This window comes from Pristis pectinata, chromosome 11 (genome assembly GCF_009764475.1).
Source record: "Pristis pectinata isolate sPriPec2 chromosome 11, sPriPec2.1.pri, whole genome shotgun sequence".
NCBI lineage: Eukaryota > Metazoa > Chordata > Chondrichthyes > Rhinopristiformes > Pristidae > Pristis > Pristis pectinata.
The window spans coordinates 81,018,456-81,041,864 of record NC_067415.1 but is presented as its reverse complement, the minus strand read 5'-3'; positions in this window follow the sequence as shown (position 1 = coordinate 81,041,864).

The following is a 23,409-nucleotide window of genomic DNA, read 5'->3' as shown; positions in this document are numbered from 1 at the left end:
AAGATTTCGTGTCACCTTTTGTTTCTGAGACAACCTCGTGCTGCTGAGAGCAACTTGTGTTGATACTGGTATTCAATAGTCTTGGACAGGTTCAACACCAGTGACCTGTTAGAATCTGTTTTGTTAAACTTCCCAGTCAAAGCATTCTCTGAGTGTCAGCTCTCTCATTAAAGTCATTTGCATCATGAAATATGGTCAGATAAGGATAGGTGTGAACATTGCAGTAGGGCTGGAAAAATAGTGCCGCAGGAACTCCAGTGAATATCACACGAGTAAACATATTGATCTTGTGAAAGGAGCTTGGAAGTCTCCTAATTCTTTGTGCTAATAGAGAGAGGAACTACATCAAAGCCTGGAGACTTGTCCAGGAGCAATCTCACTTCACTGCACCTTGTACGCATCACTTGATATCAAAGGAGGTTTTTTGGACTTTAGTGAGAGATAATTAAGGATTTCTTTGAAAGGTTTTGGTCTTTATTACAAAGGGCTGGAGCACCAAAGGGGAAACGTCTTGCTACAAACTATACAGGGGCCCTGTGAAACCACACATGGAACACTTCATACAGTTTTCATCTCCTTACTTAGGGAGTGGTAGGCTTGCTTTGGAAGCCAGTGAGACAATGTTCACGACATGGATTGCTGGAGTGAAGGGGTTCCCTTATGAAGAAGCATAAAGCAGGCTCAAGGATATCTTCTATCCCACTGTTATAAGGCTATTGAATGGTTCCCTAGTCCCCCAGTACAAGTGTACCGTTTTGGTCACCCTGTTATAGGAAAGATGTGGTTAAACTGGAAAGAGTGCAGGAAAGATTTACGAGGATGTTGCCAGGACTAGAAGACCTGAATTATAGAGAGAGGTTGGCCAGGCTAAATCTTTATTCCTTGGAGCATAGGAGAATGAAGGGTGATATTATAGAGTTTGTCAGATCATGAGGGGCATAGATAAGGTGGATGGTAGCACTCTTTTCCCCAGGGTAGGGGAGTCCAAAACTAGAGGGCATTGATTTAGGGTGAGAGGGGAAAGATTTAAAAGGGATTGAGGGGCAAATGTTTCACGCAAGGGGTGGTGAGCATATGGAACGAGCTGCCGGAGGAAGTAGTTGAGACAGGTACAATAGTATCATTTAGGAAGCACTAGATAGGTACATGCAGGGCGGGGCTTAGAGGGACTTGGGCTGAAAGCAGGAAATTGGGACTAGTTGGGTGGGCACCATGGTTGGCATGGACTCATTGGACCAAGTGGCATGTATCCGTGCTGTATTGTTCGATGGCTCTATGATAAGATGGACTCTTGACCTCACGATCTACCGCATTATGACCTTGCACCTCATTGTCTGCCTGCGCTGCACTTATTCTGTAACTGTAACACTTTATTCTGCATTCTGTTATTTTTTTTCCCCTTGTACTACCTCAATGCACTGTTGTAATGAAATGACCTGTATGGATGGCACGCAAAACAAATTTTTCACTGTACCTTGGGACATGTGACAATAATAAACCAATTTACCAATTTACTAGGTTGCACTCATTCTCATTGGGACTTAGAAGAATGAGAGGTGATCAAAATGAAACAAATAAAATTCTGAGGGGGCTTGACAAGATAGATATTGAGAAGTTTTCCCACATGGGGAATCTAGGATTAAGAGGCATAGTCTCATATTAAGGGATTGCCAATTAAAGATAGAGATGAGGAGGAATATGAGTTCTTAGCAAGTTGTCAACTGTTGAAATTCTGAGAGCTGGAGAGCTTGAGGCAATGAATGCATTCAAAGCCAAACAGACACATTATTGGGCTAGTGGGAGTCAAGGGCTCTGGGGATCATGTGGGACAGGTGGAGTTGAGGGAAGATCAGATGAGCTGCGATCTAATTGAATGGCGAAGTAGACTTGAGGTGTCACTTGGCTTCTTGTTGCTCCTATTCCTCATGCTTTTGTATTCTTATGTTCTCAACGGTGTTCAGGGTAAATCTCCGAGGACAGTTAGGGGTCCAGTGCTTACAGGTAATACCTGATCACATTGGGTGTGTCGGAAACCAGACTGCATGTGCTTACTGTACTGCAGGCACGGTAGTGTAGCGGTTAGCGTAACGCTATTACGGCGCCAGCGACCTGGGTTCAATTCCGGCCGCTGTCTGTAAGGAGTTTGTACGTTCTCCCCATGTCTGTGTGAGTTTCCTCCGGGTGCTCCGGTTTCCTCCCACATTCCAAAGATGTACGGGTTAGGAAGTTGCGGGCATGCTATGTTGGCTCCAGAAGTGTGGCGACACTTGCAGACTGCCCCCAGAACACTCCACGCAAAAGATGCATTTCACTGTGAGGTTCTATGTACATGTGAATAATAAAGGTATCTTATCTTACAAAGTTTGCTGTATGGAATAAAACCACATTTGGATGTCACATTCAAGTCTGAACCACAAGGAATCGTTTAACTAAGTTTATAGAGAATTCCTGTCATAGCTTCAGACATATTTCTCAGTTGTAACCAGGTGTCAGGAACGTGGATAAGTTTGCAGTCAGAACCAGAACCTAGAGTGCTAGTATATTTCCTGCTCCCTTTAATCTCATTGGGCTCACTGTAAATTTTGTTATACTGCTACGTAATGTGCAAAAAATTGTAAAATAAACTTGTATAAGGGCATTAATAGGAGTGACATACAACAGTCCAGAAAGTGTGCTAGTCCTGCAATCCCAAAGTCCCAAAGGTGCCAGATTAGTGGAGCTTTACAATTGTTTGATTCTTGGAAGGAATAGGGTTCGGCTCCTTCAGGGGTCTCTTGCCCACCAGTGATTCAGGTTCAGTGAAAAGCCTCGACAGAGGCTGGATTGCTGGAAGGGGAACTACTCACTGACGCACGGACAGGAGGTTCAGTTGGGACTGAAAGGATATAACACCCAGAGGGGACTTCCCAGTGTAGGTGCTGGGTGACCAGTTGGCTGGCAAGTTGGCGGAAGATCGAGAGCTGAGGAACGCCATCAATCTGACCACCTGCCAAACAGAAAGAGGAATGTTTACTGGAGGCTACTCCTGTGAGTTCTTGCTTCTTGATCTCCCAATCTACCTCGTCGTGGCCCTTGCACTTTATTTGTCCACCTGCCCCGCACTTTCTCTATAGCTGCTACACTATATTCTGCATTCTGGTTTCTTTTTACTACCTCAATGTACTGATGTATGGCATGATCTGCCTGGAAGGCATGCAAACAAGTTTATTACTGTATCTTGGTGCATATGACAATAATAAACTAATTCCAATCCATGGGTTGAACAATCCCACCCAAAGTCATCTATTTATTGAAGAGATGCCATTTATGATGTATGATGTGACATATTACATCATGAATGATGTTACAAGTATTCACATATACCACAGATAAAATCACCTCTCACTCCAAAGAGTATAAGTTCAATTTACTCAATTTTTCTCAGAGGAAAAGTCCTTCATCTCAGGATCAACCTAGTGAACCTATTCTGCATTGTCTAAGGTTGGTATACTCCTAAATAAGACCAAAACAGTATGTAGTCCTCCAGATGAGCTCTCAGTTCAGTTGCAGCTGGAATTCCTTCCTTTAGTTCTCAATCTCTTCCAGAGAGGTCAAGAATACAAAGGTTCTAATGCGGAGGAACCTCAGACTCAGCCAGCTCCAACATAGGCACAACCTCCCCACCGTCGAGGACATCTTCAAGAGACGGTGCCTCAAGAGGGCAGCATCCATTACTAAGGACCCTCACCATCCGGGACATGCCCGCTTCTCGTTACTACCATCGGGGAGGAGGTACAGGAGCCTGAAGACCCACACTCAACGATTCAGGAACAGCTTCTTCCCTTCTACCATCAGATTTCTGAATGGTCTATGAACCCATAAACACTACCTCATTATTCCTTTATTTTTGTAGTATTTATTTATTTTGTAATTTATAGTAATTTTATGTCTTTGCACTGTGCTGCTTCTGCAAAACAACAACTTTCATGTCATATAAGTCGGTGATAATAAACCTCATTCCGATTCTGATTCTGTTTCTGAACAGACATTTCAAAGCTTTGTCTTCATTGATTGATCTGCAAAGATTAGCAACTGATAGTAGAAAAATCTCTTCACACTTCCACTGCCACGTACAGAAAACTGACATCTCAGAGCTGAAAATAAGCTGTAACCAAGGGAAAAAAATACCCTGACGCTGGATGATGTGATGTGTTGACTACTTGCTATGGCTGGTCAAATCTTCTGTATATATTGATTTGCAATGACTAAGTATTAATTACTTCATACTTTTGATGGATGTCAGATTTTTCAAAGGAAATGAGTCTCTTGGGGGACATTTTGTAAGTTTGTTATTATTTTCTTGATTGTTTTCCCCTAACCAAACATATTATCCTGACGTTAATGACACAAATTCTAGCATGCTGGAAGGGATGAATATTTAGAATGTAACTGGTTTTGTAGTAGCATTTTACAACAGGCATATTGCTTCATAGCATCTGAAAATTAGAGAGTCATACAGTAAGGAAACAGGCCCTTCAGCCCAACCTATCCATGCTGACCAAGATGTCGACCTAAGCTTGTCCCATTTACTCATATTTGGCCCATGTCCCTCTAAACTTTTCCTATCCATATACCTATCCAAGTGTCTTTTAAAAAACAAGGTTCAACCTGGTAGGCTTCTTCCAAAGGTCAGAGGGTATGGGATCCAGGGAGGCTTGGCTGTGTGGATTCAGAATTGGCTTGCCTGTAGAAAGCAGAGGGTTGTGGTGGAGGGAATGCATTCAGATTGGAGGGCTGTGACTGGCAGTGTCCCACAAGGATCAGTTCTGGGACCTCTACTTTTTGTAATATTTATTAATGACTTGGATGAGGGGGTAGAAGGGTGGGTTAGCAAGTTTGCAGATGACACAAATGTCAGTGGTGTTGTGGATAGTGTGGAGGACTGTCGAAGGTTGCAGAGGGATATTGATAGGATGTAGAGCTGGGCTGAGAAGTGTTAGGTGGTACACTTTGGAAGGACAAACTCCAAGGCAGTGTACAAAGTTAATGGCAGGATTCTGGGTAGTGTGGAGGAGCAGAGGGATCTGGGGGTTCATATCCACAGATAATTGAAAGTTGCCTCACAGGTGGATAGGGTAGTTAAGAAAGCTTATGGGATGTTAGCTTTCATAAGTCATGGGATCGATTTTAAGAGCCGCAAGGTAATGAAGCAGCTCTATAAAACTCTGGTTAGACCACACTTAGAGTACTGTGTCCAGTTCTGGTCGCCTCATTATAGGAAGGATGTGAAGGCATTGGAAAAGGTGCAGAGGAGATTTACCAGGATGCTGCCTGGTTTGGAGAGTATGCATTATGAGGAGAGACTAAAGGAGCTAGGGCTTTACTCTTTGGAGGGAAGGAGGATGAGGGGAGACATGATAGAGGTGTACAAAATATTAAGAATAGATAGAGTAGACAGCCAGCACCTCTTTCCCAGGGCACCAATGCTCAATACAAGAGGGCATGGCTTTAAAGTAATGGGTGGGAAGTTCAAGGGAGATATCAGAGGGAGGTTTTTTATCCACAGAATGGTTGAGGCATGGAATGCACTGTCTGGGGTAGTGGTGGAGGCAGGTATGTTGGTCAAGTGCAAGAGATTGTTAGATAAGCATATGGAGGAATTTAAAATAGAGGGATATGTGGGAGGAAGGGGTTAGATAGTTTTAGGCGTGGTTTAAAGGTCGGCACAACATGGTGGGCCGAAGGGCCTGTATTGTGCTGTATTGTTGAGAAAAAAATATTGTCATTGTACCTATCTCAACTACTTCCTCTGGCAGCTTGTTCCATATACGCACCACCCTCTGCATGAAGCAGTTGCCCCTCTGGTCCCTTTGAAATCTTTCCCCTCTCACCTGAAACCTGTCTCCTCTAGTTTTTGATCCCCCAACCCTGGGAAAGAAACTGAGTGCATTCACCCTATCTATGCCCCTCACGGTTTTATACAACTATAAGATCATCCCTCAGTCTCCTCTGGTCCAAGGAATAAAGTCCTAGCCTGCCCAACCTCTCCCTCTAACTCAGGCTCTTGAGTCCTGGCAACATTCTGGAGAATCTTTGCATTCTTTCCAGCTTTACTTTCAGAAGTTTTATATAGTTCAGAAAACATATTGCATCATGGGCAATCCATCCAAGTGTGGGCTTGAAAAGGAATATGACAATAAAACCACAGCTTGAGTCATGAAGAGGTTTCAAGGTGTTTCTATTTTAAGCAATAGTACTTATGACTAACTTATTGTCATGGAGAATTAGCTTACGATTGGCTAAGTGACAGGAGAATGAGGGAATTGCTTGATAGATGAAAGGAAAAAGGTATTTTCATTCTGTAAACATCTCAGTGTTAACTGCTGGGGTGTAGGGTTTTAGATCAGGCACAACTGCTTTAATTTCCAAACCAGCTGAGAAAAGTTTCCATCATGTACATCCACAAAGCTGGCCACTTTGAGCTAATTATTATTGCTCATCTCTGCTAATTGTGTGATTTGGGGGTCTTTAAGTAGGTTCCTTTTAAGATGCAAACAGAACATGAATATATTTTAAAAACTTAAATATCATATAATATATAGACTAAATAACTAAACAATGACTATATAAACAACTAACCATTGTGCACCATTGTAACGCAGAAACAGTTCCGGTTAAAGTCATTTTCAGTTACTTAAAATCTGATTGTGTGCAGTACAACCAATGACCCTTGCCAATTTTTACAGACGCACCATAGAAAGTGTCCTATCTGGATGCACCACAGCTTGGTATGGCAACTGATCTGCCCAAGATCTCAAGAAGTTGCAGAGAGTTGTGAACATATCTTCGTCTATCATGCAAACCAGCCCCCGGTCCATGGTCTTTGTCTACACTTCCTGCTGCTTTGAGAAAGCACCAACATAACCAAAGACCCCTCCCACCACCACCCCCCCCCCCCCTTCCTGATAGACAGCACTTAAGGTCAAGATTGAACCTGCATTGCTGGGGCTGTGAGGTAGCAGTGCTAACAGCTGCATCACTGTACCACCTCATGACGTCCTATTCCATCTCTTCAGTAACCATGCACCAACATAGACGCTGACGACTATTTTCCTTGCCAGTCCCACCCTTGAAGGCTCCTTCACACGCATGTGGCCTCAGCTCTGAACACCCTGCCCTACTTCACTGAATGTATTGCCTGAAGAGCTAAACACTATCTTCACCCATGTGTTCAGTAGGGAAGGAAATGGGACCGACTTAAAAATAAAAATCACTACGCTTGGAAAATTAAAATATTTTAAATTAAAAAACTGCCTGGGATCTATTTATCTGTGTAAAAATGGTATTTTTCACAGGGAGCCAGAGGATATGTTTTTACTATAATAACAATTGTTCTTCAACAGTAGCAATCTACAATGAAATATCAAACCACTGATTTATGATAACTGAATAAGTTAAGATTTTATTGCATGGTATTGTGGAATTTTTACTGGTGCTTTGAGCTTCGGATTGTCCAACACTCTCCATTAATCTGTATAAGTGTAAATGAGTGTATTTATTTTCTGCATTTCTGGATTTAATTTGATCCTTTATCATTCCTGAAGCTGGGGTTTCAGCATATGTAAGGTTTACAAAATGAAGGCTGCTCTAAAGAGTAAGAGCTTAGACGCTGATCCCATTTTATTCTCCCCATTTTTCCATCAACTCCCCCCAGATTCTACCACTCACCCACACACTAGGGGCAATTTACAGTGACCAATTAACCTACCAAACCACACGTCTTGGGGATGTGGGAGGAAACCAGAGCACCTGGAGGAAATGCATACAGTGACAGGGAGAACCTGCAAACTCCACACAGCAGCACCCGAGGTCAGGATTGAACCCAGGTCTCTGGCGCTGTGAAGGCAGCAGCTCTTTTACCTGTGCCACTGTGCTGTCCTCAATGAGGATGCTCCAGGACTCTCGCCTATCCCTAAATGCTGGGCAGTGAAAGGTGGGATGCCTCTCCTGGAACCCACCTTGTTTTCATCGTTAAAAGCTGGATGGGTTCAGTGAAGAGCAGGTAATCTGATTTGCAGAAGGCAAATCACCCACTTGAAGACAAACCTCCAATCTTGAAGAAGGGCTTGGGGTGGGACCCATCTGTTGACTGCAACATATTATTATTCAGGTCTTCTTCTTGGATAATCCCTCTGGACCAAGAATGACTTGCTTCCACTCTGCTTTTGTGGATTCTGTGGTGACTGATGATGCCAATGTGATAACTACTTACACAGACGGAGCAGGGCATGCCTGACATGACAGGTGAATGGGAGGATGGTGCATTTCTTCCCCACTGGTGACGAAGGGCTTCAGTGTGCTTCTGATGCATGGATTTGAGGTTCTCAACACCACATGAATGCTCCTTCTTCACTTCAAGCAGTTATGGGCCCGAGATCCCCAGGAGTCACTGGAGGATGATGCATTTCTTCATGGAGGTTCTGAGCCCATCCATTTCTCTCTCCATTCGGTCATCTCTTGCCATGACGGAGTTCGGAAAAGATCTTGGGAATCTGATGCCAAGCATGTGAACAATGTGGCCTGTGCAACAAGGCTATTTGTTTATACGATGCCTTTACATAATAACTGAAGACAAGGGAATTCACAGAAGTGTTATCAAACCAAATCTGTCCCAAACCAACCTGAAATGATGAACAGAAGTTTGGTAGAATAATAAGCCTACTGAGTATTGAAGGTGTTCTGTTCCTCGCCTTTAATTTGTTCCTTCATCTGGTAGATTGTTCCAGAACCAAATCAGCACTTGTCTTTTTGTCATTCACCATTCAAGTTTTTTTTTCTAATTCTCCACCAATACTGGCAGACAGTACAGCAATTCTGGCAACTAGTTAATTTTTGGGATGGCTTTGCTCAGATCGAGGAAAGCAATATTCCTAATTAGAACCAGTTATCACGTCAAACATCAGGAAAAGTGGGCAAGAGAGGCATTAACAGGAGAAAAGAGATTTTACAACGACACACAAAAGAACCGGAAGTTTTATCAATGCACGAGTTGTCATGGAATCACAGAGAGGTACAGCACAGAAAGAGGCCCTTCAACCTACTGAGTCTGTGCCAACCATCAACCACCCACTTATACTAATACTACATTTATCCCAATTTTATTCTCCCCACTTTCTCATTAACACCACCCCACCTCCCCAAATTCCTCCACTCACCTACACACCAGGGGCAACTTGTAGTGGTCAATTAACCTACCAACCCATACATCTTTGGGATGTGGGAAGAAACGGAAAGAATCCCATGTGGTCACAAGGAGAACCTGCAAAATCTACATGGACAGCACCCAAGGTCAGGATCGAACCTGTGAATCTGGTGCCGTGAGGCAGCAGCCCTATTAACTGCACCACGGTGCTGCTGGACCTTGTTAAGAGCTGGAATGCACTCCCTGAAGGGGTGATGGGAGTAGATCCAATGGCATGGATTTCTTTGACTCGGGCCGAGGCAGGTGCTTCAGTTTCCTCCCACATTCCAAAGATGTACGGGTTAGGAAGTTGTGGGCGTGTTATGTTGGCGCCAGAAGCGTGGCGACACTTGCGGGCTGCCCCCAAAACACTCTACGCAAAAGATGCATTTCACTGTTTTTTTCGATGTACATGTGACTAATAAAGATATCTTATCTTACCTTAATCTTATCTCTATCTTATCTCATCTTATCTTATCTTATCTTACTTCCACCGACCACATTCCCCAGCCTTTCCTCCTCTGGCTCCAGAAAGCTGATCTTGTTGACCCAGACAGACTTGGCCCTGAGCTTTAGTTAAACCCCAAACCATGTTACTAACTCACTTGTGGAGTTCAGTACAAGTCCTGCCCATTATGCACCTCGAGAACACTTTGATGGCAAATCCCTCCTCCCAGCTTTTCTGTCAAAGCTGTCAATCTAAAAAATTAAAAGTAAACAACTTAAAAAAATTGAACATTATTACTGTATAAAAATCAACCAAAACACTTTCAGGTAACTGATCCTATCACAAAGAAGTCCCTACTATGAGAGGCAGGGACATGGTGGTTGATCATAGTCTTTTTCCCAGGGGAGGGGAGTCTAAAACTGGAGGGTGTAGATTTACGGTGAGGGGGGAAAGATTTAAAGGGAATCTGAGAGATAAGATTTTTACACAGAGGGTTGTGAGTATATGGAACGAGCTGCCAGAGAAAGTGGTTGAGGCAGGTACAATTACAATGTTTTAAAGGCATCTGGACAGGTACATGGAAGGGAAAATTTAGAGGGATATGGGCCAAATGCAGGCAAATGGGACTAACTCAGGAAGTCACATTGGTCAGCGTGGACAATTTGGGTCAAAGGGCCTGTTTTGCTGTTGTACAATGTTCCCTGTTGCCCTGATGAAGGGTTTCGGCCTGAAACGTTGACTGTTTATTTCCCTGCATAGATGCTGCCTGACCTACTGAGTTCCTCCAGCGTTCTTGGTGTGTTGCTCCATGTTGTATAACTCTATGACTCTATCTATGACACTAACTAAAGTAATGTAACTTGCTTTATTCCTACCTTTCTTCTCCACCATCCCCATGAACCCCATGCGAGGCTGATAAACTCCACGCCAGGTAGGATGCAAGAACAGACTCCTGGTAAGCTGGTATTCCCCATGACGCACATGAATGGTGGAGCTCAGTCAGTGAGTCCAACATTTCCTCATTTGTTTTGGAGTCTTGAAAATATTTGGGGTTCTGCAAGGAATCCATCAAAATCAGGGCTGGAGATAACTTTTGAAATAGAATTGAAAAGAACAAAAATTTCAGGGCAAATAGAGAAAGAAGACGGAAATTAGACGAAGCAGATTGCTCCATTGAGCAGCTAGCAAATCCATAATGGACCAAAAGCTTCATTGCCGCTGCCTCATCTTACAGACTCTTCCACAAAACTTGATGCAACTTCATAGTTAAAACATCTTGTTTAAAATATTTCCTATTGCTTGGAGAATTATCTGCCTTTTCTAGTGTTGTGGTAATCATTCTGAATAATAGCCTGAATTCTGCAGGGTCAGGAAGTGATTGCATTCCGTGTGCTTGCAATGTTAGTTTTATATCCTATGGCCTTCCAGCTGATAGAATAGCAGGAAGCGAGTTGCAGTCAAATAATAAAATACAATGGGACACAGCAATGAAATAAAGTAATTGCCTATTTGCAGAATTTTCAGGCTGATGTATTGAGTGCACAAGCGTCAGGCAAGTGAAAGGGGATCGGAGAATGTGGCAAGAAGGCTTTGGATTTACCCACCACCTGAACAGAGATGCCAACTTCCTGGATGGTCCAAGAGACTCAAAAGATCAAAAATTGTGTGGGAACCCAGGAGCAAAATCAACAGGCATTTTAATCTGATATTTACATCTTATCTTATACTTATAATGACACAGAAGGAGGCTATTCGGCCCATTAGATCCATGGTGGCTCCCAGGAGTCAATCCCACTTTGCATCATAGAATCATACAGCATAGAAAGGGGACACCTTGTCCATGCTGACCATGATGCCTGTCTATGCTAATCCCAGTTGCCCACGTTAGGCTCATATCCCTGTATGCCTTTCTTATCCAAGTAGCTGTCCAAATGCCCTTTAAATAATGTAATTGTACCTGCCTTCTCCACCTCCTCTGGCAGCTCGTTCCTCATTTCACCACTCTCTTTGTGAAAACTTACCCCTCAGATCTTTAAAGGATTATTCCTATAACTTATACTCTTTATGTTTAATTTATGTTTTTCTTGCTTATCTGATGCTATGTGCCTGTGATGCTGCTGCAAGTTGGTTTTTCATTGCACCTGTGCATATGACAATAAACTCGACTTTTGACTTTTGCACATGAACCACAAACTTCCCTTTAACCTGTGCTAGAGATAACTTGCAATTAACCTTGCTGTATGTCTTTGGGATGTGGGAGGAAATAGCATCCAGGGGAAACACACACAGCCACAGAAAGGATGAGCCAACTCCACACAGCCAACATCCAAGGTCAGCATCAAACCAGGGTCCTTGGAGCTCCAAGGCAGCAGCACTAACTGCTGCACCACAATATCCTGCTGTACTTTGGTCCCCAGTTTTCTTCCAACACTCTACTATCTGTTGGCGGCACAGTGCGGCACCTGATCAAGCCGCTGCCTCACAGCTCCAATGACCCGGGTTCAATCCTGACCTCCGGTGCTGTCTGTGTGGAGTTCGCACGATCTCCCTGTGACTGTTTCCTCCAGGTGCTCTGGTTTCCTCCCACATCCCAAAGGTGCTTCTTACATTAGATGTTGAAGTGCCCCCAAGTGTGTAGGTGAATGGTAGAATCTGGGGGAGTTGATGGGAACGTGGGGAGAATAAAATGGGATTCACGTAAGGTTGATGTAAATGGATGCTGGACTCAGTCTGTTTCTGTGCTATAAGACTCTATGATTATATGATTTAATGACCTGATTCAGATTCAGATTAGCTTATTGTCATATACACTATAGTAGGATGAAATTTCTTGCTTGTATGAAGCTCACAGAGTAAACAGTATACGTGGTAGTAATAAATACAATAAATACAGCAATGAATGCAAAACAGCAGAATGGTGCAAAGATTGTCGTGCAATCTGAAGCAGTGTAAAAATAAATGCTAAAATGGATGTTGACGGAATAAATGAGAGAGGTGTAGTTAAGAGTCCGAGAACATGGCAGCACCACTGGGAAGGGGATGTGAAAACAGTGATTGGTTCAGAAGTCTGATAACAGTGGGGAAGAAGCTGTTCTTAAGTCTTTAAGTCAGTTAGTTAAAAAAAGGATCATAGACAGTGAAGGGAGGAGAGTCAGGCTGATTGTCGGGTAGGGCGATTCCAGGCATGCTGCAATGTAATGGGCTCTTCAGCAAGCAGAGTCGGAAACCTCTTACTCATAACAAATGTCTTCAGTGTAAGGAAAGCAAACAAGAATGCAATGCTCCTGTACAAAGCATGTGGAACCTCAAATAAACCGTCAAGTTGGTAGCAACTCTTGCACATGACAGGGTTTTTTTGTGGTTCCATTATAGGACAAGTAGTCCAGAGACCTGGACTTCATAATCTAGCAACATGAGTTCTGATCCCACCACAACTGTTGAGGAATTAGAATTCAGTTAGTTAAATAATCTGAAATCAATACTTGGTATCAGTAATGCAACCATGAGATTATTAGATTTTCATGGAAACCCATCTGGTTCTCTAATGTTCCCTGAAAAAGGAAATTAGCCATCCTTATCTAGGCTCTGTGTGAGTCCAGACTCACACCTTTGCTGTTGACTCTTAATTGCCCTCTGAATTGGCTGAAGCAAGCCACTCAGTTCAAGAAAATTAGGAATGGGACTTACTAAAACTCAGTATTTCATTAATGAATAAAAACAGCATGTCGCTTTCAGGAAATACAGACTGCCTTTTAAAAATGATGACCTTTGAAGCCTGTTTCTTTGATCTGTATGGTATTTGTCTATGTTTTAGCTCGTACTTGTTCAGTGGTTTGTGCATTTTTGCTTATATTCTTATGTTAGTATAAGTTTCTGCATCCACTTGAGTATCTTAGTCTGCCCAACTGGAGTTCATCAGCAGCACAGCCAGGTCTGGTCTTGTCTTAAGCTGTCTGGTGCTGTGCAGTGAGACGTTCTTTCCCTCAACACTCTCTCTGACTTTCCCACATTCTTTCCTGACACCCGGAGCCCTCAGAACATTTGGAGTGTGCTGTTCTGTCCATATCCAACTGACAGGGTGTCCGTGGGGAATTTTCAGCGTGCCATTATGATTCCCTTGCAAAGCGCCTCTACTTCCTCAGGAGGCTAAAGAAATTTGGTTTGTCCCCTTTGACTCTCACCAACTTTTATCGATGCACCATAGAAAGCATCCTATCTGGATGTATCACGGCTTGGTATGGCAACTGCTCTGCCCAGGACCGCAAAAAGCTGCAGAGAGTTGTGGACACAGCCCAACGCATCACGGACACCAGCCTCCTCTCCTTGGACTCTGTCTTTACCTCTCGTTGTCTTGGTGTAGCAGCCAGCATAATCAAAGACCCCACCCACCTGGGACATTCTCTCTTCTCTACTCTTCCATCAAGTAGAAGATACAGGTGCCTGAGGGCACGTACCAACAGACTTAAGGACAGTTTCTATCCTACCGTGATAAGACTATTGAACAGTTCCCTTATACAATGAGATGGACTATGACCTCACGATCTACCTTGTTGTGACCTTGCACCTTATTGCACTGCACTTTCTCTGTAGCTGTGACACTTTACTCCGTACTGTTATTGTTTTTACCTGTACTACATCAATGCACTTTGTACTAACTCAATGTAACGGCACTGTGTAATGAATTGACCTGTACGATTGGTTTGTAAGACAAGCTTTTCACTGTACCTCAGTACAAGTGACAATAATAAACCAATACCAATACCAATAGCAATAATCATATGAGGGTGAGCTGAGAGAAGGGTGGGAGGAAGTTCAGGTGGAGATAGACTGCCATTTGGCCAATGGGACTGAAGGCACCTTTCCTACATTATTCTATGGACGGGATTTGCACTGAGAATCAATCTGTCGACAGATTCATGACTTGTCAGTCATCCATTAAAGGAGCAGTGCAGCCCCCACCAGGGAAACCGTTGCCCTCAGTGAGTCAGCTGGGGTAATCTCTCCATTCAAGAGCTCATATTTTGACTGGTACCAGATGACTCTGGACCTCTTCATAGTACAGGGACACCCAATGTCACATAACACTCAACCAAAGCAAATTTGACGTTACATAAAAATAGCTGATTTATGTAAATTTTTCAAAGATACATATTCATAAATTGGAACTGCTTGTGGCCACAGAAGTTCCTGAGCCCAGATGAAGGGTCTCGATCCAAAACGTCGACTGTCCATTTCCCTCCACAGATGTTGCCTGACCCTCTGAGTTCCTCCAGCAGTTTGTTTTTTGACCTCAATGTTACCAGGTTCACAAAGGTGAGGAGGAACATCCAAGATGGTCGATCTCGCTACAAAGCCATTTGCAATGAGAAAAGACTTTGATGGTATTCTCCCTCAACACGTCCATAATGAAGGTTGAACATCCGCTGACGCCTTCAATATCAGAAGCACTGACACATCTCTCCCCAGCTCCTTTTTCCTCCTCATCTGATTAATTAGGTTGAACCCTGCCAGCACTCCTTGGAACAAGAAAGTCAATGCTAGTAAAAAAGGTATGTGAGATTACTGTAAACTTACTTTCTCATTAATTCATGAGATGTATTTTCATTTCTACAGAGTCTATTTAATCAATGATATTTTATTTCCATTTTTATTGCAGAATTCATGCAGTGTATAGAATATGATAGGATAGGAATCTACTACCATCAAAGAATAAATTAAATTAGTAAATGTGCATTTGGTTCCAGTGAAACTGACTTACATAAAATTTGCCTTATGGCACAGTTTCTGGAATCAAACCCTTACGCAAGTGGGGAAACTTCTATATACATATTATTTGTGAAGGAAGATGATTCAACAATTCAAGTCCAATATATTGTCATGTGCACAAGTACAGTGAGGTACACGTGCAATGAAAAACTTGCTTGCAACAATATCACAGGCACATATATTCAGACAACACACAGAACATAAATTAGACATAAATTATACATAAGTTATATCAGTCAGTGAAGAAAAAAAGACTGTGCAAAACAAAATACTAGTGCAAAAAATCACAAGTCCATGGTAGTGCAAGAGGTGGTCCGTAGTGCTCCATTGCTGAGGTAGGTTTGGGCAAGTTCAAGAATCTGATAATTATAGGAAAGTAGCTGTTCCTGAACCTGTTGGTGTGGGACTTCAAGCTTCTGTACCTCCTGCCCGACTGTAGCAGCAAGAAGTGAGCATGACCAGGATGGTGGGGATCCTTGATGATAGATGCCACCTTCTTGAGGCAGTCCCTCCTCTAAATACTGTCAATGGTGCGGAGGGTCATGATGGACCAGGCTGTGTCCACTACTCGCTGTAGCCTCTTGAGATCTTGTGTGTTTCAATTGCCATACCAGGATATGATGCACCCAGTCAGAATACTTTCAACAGTATGTCTGTAGAAGTTTGTTGGGATATTTGGTGACATGCCAGATCTAAGCTTCTAAAAAAGTAGAGGCACTGGTGACGTGATATATTTGACAGAAAGAACAGGGAGAGACAATTTTGTAAAAAGCACATTTCTGAACTATGTATAGGAACAAAGAGACATGGGTGTACATGAATCTGTGAAAGTGTTAGACCATGTTGATGTAGTAGTCAGTACAGTATATAGGTTTCTGGGCTTCATATGTAGAGGTAAAGAGAACTAAAATGGGGAGGCTATGTTGGATCTGCACAGTGGTGCAGTGAGTAGTGTTGCTTCCTCACAGCGCCAGTGACCCAGGTTCAATCCTGACCCCATGGTGCTGTCTGTGTGGAGTTTTCACATTGTTTCTGTGACTGAGTGGATTTCTCCCAGGTGCTCTGGTTTTCTCCCTCATCCCAAAGACGTGTTGGTTGGTAGGTTAATTTTCCATGTTGAATAACCCGTGTACAGGTGAGTAATTGCACCTGGGGGAAGTTGATAGGATTGAGTGGGGATATGGGCAGAGTAAAATAAGATTGGTGCAGATGGGAGCTTAATAGTCAGTGTGGAGTCAAAGAGCTGAAGGGCAAGTTGCCATGTTATATGACTCCATTACTGTGTGACATTGGTTGGATCATCATTGGAATATTGCTTTCAATTCTGATCACTACATTCTAGGAAAGATGGAAAGGGTGATGTGCAGGTAGGACAGATTTACTGGAATGTTTCCAAGGATGACGCATCTTGGCTTGAGGCTAAAGAAAATGAGGTTGTTCTCCTTGGAGCAAAGGAGGTTGAGAGGAGATTGGACAGAGATGGACAAGGCCATGGCGGGTTTAGAAACGGTAAGTGAAAGGAAGTTGTTCTCATTAATGGATGATTCAAGAGCTGGGGGAAACAGATTTCCAGATGATGGGCCAAAGATATGGAGGGTGATGTGAGGGGAGCTATATTCATGTAGAAATAGTTATGACCTTGAATTCACTGCCTATAGGAATGGAGGAAACAAATCCAGTTTGTTTCAAAGAGGATAAATACTGCAGGTCCATGGGGAAAGAATGGAGAATGGGACCATGTGGCTTGATCTATGAAGAGCCAGCAAGAATTTGTTGGACAAGTGCCTTCCATCAGTTTCTTAAAGATTCTATGGCTCCATAATTCTGCAGTTTAGAGTAAGGAAAAAAACTGTGGACTACAGCAAGATATCAATTTGTTGGTAAGGAGTGGAGAAAAATGTCAAATGGAATTTGAATGAGAAATGTGCTTGTTAATGCATTTGAAATAGATAAGATAAAATAAGATATCTTTACAGTATTAGTCACATGTAAATCGAAACACACAGTGAAATACACCTTCTTGCGTAGAGTGTTCTTGGGGCAGCCCGCAAGTGTCGCCACGCTTCCGGTGTCAACATTGCATGCCCACAACTTCCTAACCCGCATATCTTTTTTGGAATGTGGGAGGAAACCGGAGCACCCGGAGGAAACCCACGCAGACACACGGGGAGAATGTACAAACTCCTTACAGACAGCGGCCAGAATCAAAACCCGGGTCGCTGGCGCTGTAATAGCATTACGCTAACCGCTGCACTACTGTGTCTGCGTTCAGATACAAGAACAAGAAAGAGAACACACAAGATACTGAAAGGCAGAAGATCGCAGGGGTGTGGGTCCACAGATACCTGGTGCCAAGCAGGCAAAAAAAAAAACAAAGTGAGTATGAAGACACAGTGGGCACGCTTTACAAGTACTTCCTGAACTACAAGGTTTTGGGCTCAGACCATCGCCTTGTAGTTCAGATTCTCATGATTGCAGGATTGGTCTCAGTCTCTCCTTTTCAGCTGGCATGGACATGATGTGCTAAGTAATCTGCCTGGCGGCATAAATTTCTATGATTCTACAAATCCATTTTGATTAAATCCAAATCAATTACTTGGAAGATTAATGCGGTTGGCAAGTCTTCTGTTTCATCTTGGCTAATGCAGATGTACATGTCCCTCTTCCATGGAGAAATGCAAATGGAACATCATTGTGTTGTGTGAGATAGTTGCAGTGCAATCTATTGGTAGGAAATCAGCAAAGTGATCACTGCTTTGTTTGCCAGCCTGATAGATAAAGATTTTTGTGTATTATGTAAAAAGAAAGACAGAGTCAGCATTTCAGGTCAATGACACTTCATCAGAAGTAGAGTGTTTCTGGATTTTTTTATTTGAATGTTAGGTTTCTGGCATCCAAACTTTTCTGCTCCAATTACAGGACTTTGGATGCACTCTTTATGACTGATAAAGATATCCTTCTTGTAAAATCCCCAGGAATCTTGAGGGGTAATATTGAAGTACATCTCTAAGACCATGTGATATTGGCACGATGTTTTTTGGAATGGCTAATGACAGATTTTATACAAGTGCTGCATACACCCAAGTTCCCCATGAGCAGGGAACAGTGTTCTTGGAGTGCTGCAGAGGGAACAAGCCATATAAAATTAACCGTAAGTAAAAATTCAACAGATGTGACATGAGTGTGTTAAAAATTCTTAAACTCTTCAAAGAGGCTTAAGGGACATCTAAATCCATTAGCAGGATTTTCACAGCGATGGGAACAAGGGAACAGCATGTGACAAGGATGAAGGGAATCCAATCTAATGGTGGAAGAAAACACAAAAGGCAGTCAGAAATTACCAAGAGATATCAAATTTATGAAGGGTTTTGATGAGAGGAAGTTCTAGTTCCTGCGGTCGAACCGTTGGTGATGAAAACTCAATGTCACAAAAAAACACCAGATAGTGAGGTGAAAGTCTTCAAGGCAAGAATTGTTTGAAATGGAGGTTGAGATGATTATCACATGGGGCTGTTTAATTCATTGCAACACAATAGGGTTTCCCCAGTGTGAAAGGCGACAGTGACCATTTCTGTGTTATTTTGGAAATTTAACCAAGATCTTCCCAGTCCTTCCTTCCCTCCAGTAGTTTCTACACCAGACACTTGTCCCCATGCAAGGCTAATTGTGGAGCATTGCTAGGGAAATTAGACCTTGTAGTTCTGAGGAACAATCTTCATGGTCACCTCCAAAGTTCCAGCGACTGTATATCTTTAACAATGTACTACAGTTGCAGGTTAAAATATTTTGCAGGGGAGCAGTTGAAAAAAAAATTAAGCATTGCATTTATGCTGTGTTTTCCATGGCCTCTGGATATAGCTGAAGAAATCCTTCTGCAGGCAGTCACTTCTCTCACATAATATCTGGGTACTGTAAGATTGTTCTGTCACCAACGGAATATATGACTAAATAATCTGTTTACTCAGGGATAACATTGACCACAACATCATGGATATCTCTCTATTCTTCTCCATAATGGTATCTTTTATTTCCACCTGAGCGAGCAGGCAGGACTGTGGTTTAACATCTCACTCGAAAGGTTTATTGAGGAAAGAAAAAGACCTGAACCTCTTTTAAATCAGACACAGAAAACAATGCGCAGGAAATCTTAACCCTTGCAAAACTCCCAATAATTCCTTCAATCATCAATGTCTCAAGTGATGTAGCATCAGCTGGATGAACCAAACCCAACCATGGAGTGGAGTCAAAGAAGTCAACCAATCACCATACCACTGGGAGAAGTTACCCTCCGACCGACCGCCAATTATAACTTCACACAAGATGCTGGAGGAACTCAGTGGGCCAGGTAACCTCTAAGGAGTTGACGTCTCGGGCCGAGACCCTTCATCTGGACTGATCCAGATGAAGGGTCCCGACTTGAAACATCAACTATTCATTTCCCTCCATAGATGCTGCCTGACCCACTGAGTTCCTCCAGCATCTTCTGTGTTGCTCTAGATTCCAGGATCTGCAGCCTCTTTTGTCTGCCAACTATAGCTTATGGGTATGGACTGTGGCTGGTCTCAGACTTTAAAGGTTTTCACCAAATGAACATCCAAGTGCCCAATGGCTGAGGTGGGATGTATTTTTGTTGGGAAAAATTACCCGGTTATTTCATTTGATACCTCTGACATGTCAACACATCCTCTCTTTCACCACAATTAATGCCATGGATGGTTCCACCATGCGATAGTAGGCAAAGCAAATAAACTGAAAAAGAACTTGTTCAACAAAGTGGGCAACAACGTCCTCCATTCCCACAATGTTCTGCTGAACTGCTGCCGTGACTCTGGCGAACTGTAGTAATTGGCCGCTTTAGCATTTAGTGTCCAATGTCAGTTTAACCCTTAACCCTAACCCTAAGCCTAACCTTGACTCTAACTCAGACCCCAAGGAGTTCAACAACTGGGAAACCTGTGGTAAATTAACATTCAGTTCGGGTGGGGTGGAGTTGGTTGGAGTCTCATGTGAACAGTAGTCATTGCCTTGCACCTCTGTATTATGAATTGTACTTCCAGTTATCTGGTGAGGAGAAAGAAGAAGGTAAAGGAGCTGGGGGAAGGTGTGTCAGTGCTTCTGATATTGAAGGGAAGGAAGGGTTAGATAGATCTTAGAGCAGGATAAAATGTTGGCCCAACATTGTGGGCTGAAGGGTCTGTACTGTGCTGTAGTGTTCTATGTTCTATGTTGAAGGCATCGGTGGACGTTCAACCTTCATTATGGACGTGTCAAGGGAGGACTGCAACAAAGTCTTTTCTCATCATCTTGGATGATCATCTTGCATGTTCCTCCTCAGCTTTGTGAACCTGGTAACTTTGAGGTCAAATAACAAACTGCTGGAGGAACTCAGCAGGTCAGGCAGAATCTGTGGAGGGAAATGTTGCCCAGTCCTTGTTGGTAAGTCAGACAATCCTCCCGGATGGTCTGGGAGTCTCTTGGAATTAAACAAAATCTCCTGGAGAAGTCTGAGAATAACTTGGGAGAGAAACTCACTTGTCAGAATGCAGGGTTGGTGCACATCCAGGCAGGATTGAACCAACCCAGGAGCTGCATGAAGCTGGAGGGAACCAGGAATGATGAATTAGAGGGGAACCACACCGCAACTAACACATGCACTGGTGCAATGATATGGTTGTGATTAAGAGTAGATAATCTCTCCCATTTCTCATGACCAGGGCAGGAGTAGGGATTGGAGTAGATATTGTGGCATAAATTTGCAATGAGCAAGCGGCATTAGTATGGGAAGAACATGGAGCTCACAAGGGATTCTGCAGATGCTGGAATCACATGCAACACACACAAAATGCTGGAGGAACTCAGCAGGTCAGGCAGCACCAACGGAGGGAAGTGAACAGTCGACGTTTCAGGTTGAGATCCTTCATCAGGACTTGAAAGGAAGAGGGCAGAAGCCAGAATAAGAAGGAGGGGGGAGGGGGAGAGGCACAGGGGGGCAGGTGATAGGTGAGTCCAGGTGAGGGGGGAATGTAGATGGGTGGGGGAGGGTGGGGGTGAAAGGGAATGATTTAAGAAGCTGAGGGGTGATGGGTGGAAGATGCAAAGGGCTGAAGAAGGAGGAATCCGGTAGGAGGGCAGTTGACCATGGAAAAAAGACATGGACCTCACCCCTAGCCGAGCCTGAAATGATGGCATGGAGCCAAAAGTTGACTCAATCTGAAGATGATGTCAAAAGCTCCTCCAGGCACAGCCCTGGCAGCTATACTCTGGGTTGGCTGTCAGTCATTAATCCAGGTTGATCATATGACAAATTAAGTCATGTGATAAAACCTCCTGAAATAGATCCAAACACCATTGGCTACCCTCCTTGCTGTGTATGGGCACAGGTGGAGGTGTGAATGGAATTGGAATTGTGCAATGATGTGCAAACATCACTTGGCTTGTCTGATAAAGTTTTGATGAACAACCCCAGCCTGTAACACTGGAGACACAAGAGACTGCAGATGCTGGAATCTGGAGCAACAATCTGCTGGAGGAACTCAGCAGGTCGAGCAGCATCTGTGGGGGGTGGGGGGACGGGAAGGAATTTTCAACATTTTGGGTGAAAAATGAACTGTTTCCCTCTCCACAGATGCTGCCCGACCTGCTGTGTATTTACAGCATTTTCTGTTTTTATTTCAGATTTCCAGCATCTGCAACTTTTTGATTTTTCTCACTTGGTTTTTCAAATCAAATCAAAGCAAGTCGAATTGAGTTTATTGTCATGTGCACAAGTATGGTGAGGTACAGGTACAATGAAAACCTTACTGACAGCAGCATCACAGCGCATAGTTACAGACAACACAGAATATAAATTATACATAAGTTACTCATAAAATTATTACAAACAGTGAAAAAAATGACTGTGCAAAAGCAAGACCTTGTTGCAGAAAAAAACAAAGACACAATCGAAGACAAGTCCATGGTAGTGCAAGAGGTGGTCCGTAGTGTTACATTGCTGAGGTAGGGTTAGGGTTGTGCAGGTTGGTTCAAGAACCTGATGGTTGCAGGAAAGTAGCTGTTCCTGAACCTGGTGGTGTGGGACTTCAGGCTTCTGTACCTCCTGAAGGTAGCAGCAAGAAGAGGGCATGACCTGGATGGTGGGGACCTTTGAAGATAACTGTTGCCTCCTTTTGATGCTGTCGTTGGTGGGGAGACCTGTGCCTGCTCTGCCCACAACTCTCTGGATTGATGGTAATTGATGAATCATCTAAAGCTGGGTAGGTCTGGGAGACTGTGCCTCGAGAAACTCCAGGGGCTGGGAGTGCTGACCTGCAATTATCTTCCCTTGTGCTGGGTAAATACAGAACTTTTCCCCCATTTCCCACTGTCTTTCAGTTTTACAAAGACTTCTCGGTCAAACGCTGACTTGTCAAGGTCAATCACTCTCACTTTACCAATAAATGCACCGCAGATTTCTCTACTTCTGTACATGACTGTTGGAGGACAATTGGCAGAGTGTGATTAAAAGCTGGAAGCATAATTTACAACTACTCCAAACCAGTAAGATCAAAGAGCAAAGAAATCTCTCCAGACCACAGAAAGGCAGGTTTCAGTATAAGGCTAGAAAGGTTCTTTAATCCTGAATAAGCAGTGCATATGAGCTCCTTTTAGTGTTGTACTGTAATAGAATCTAATTATTTAAAGCTGGAAAGTCTTAGCAGTGGCACTAAATAATGCAACGAACAAAATTTTATTTATACCTTACTTATACTAGATAAATTAATTATTATTCTTGATAAACATTCCATTGTGCTTGCATCCTCCTTGGTTCAGTGTTCCCCTGCTGCATCCCCTTCCCAGTTCCCCTTTTATCCAAATAGTGTTTCCATAAACAATCCTGGCGAGGTCAATGGACTCGGAGAAATGGAGCAAAAAGCATATAATGTATCATTTCTATCAACAATTCTTTTTTAGGCAAATGTTTTCTTCAATTGAATCA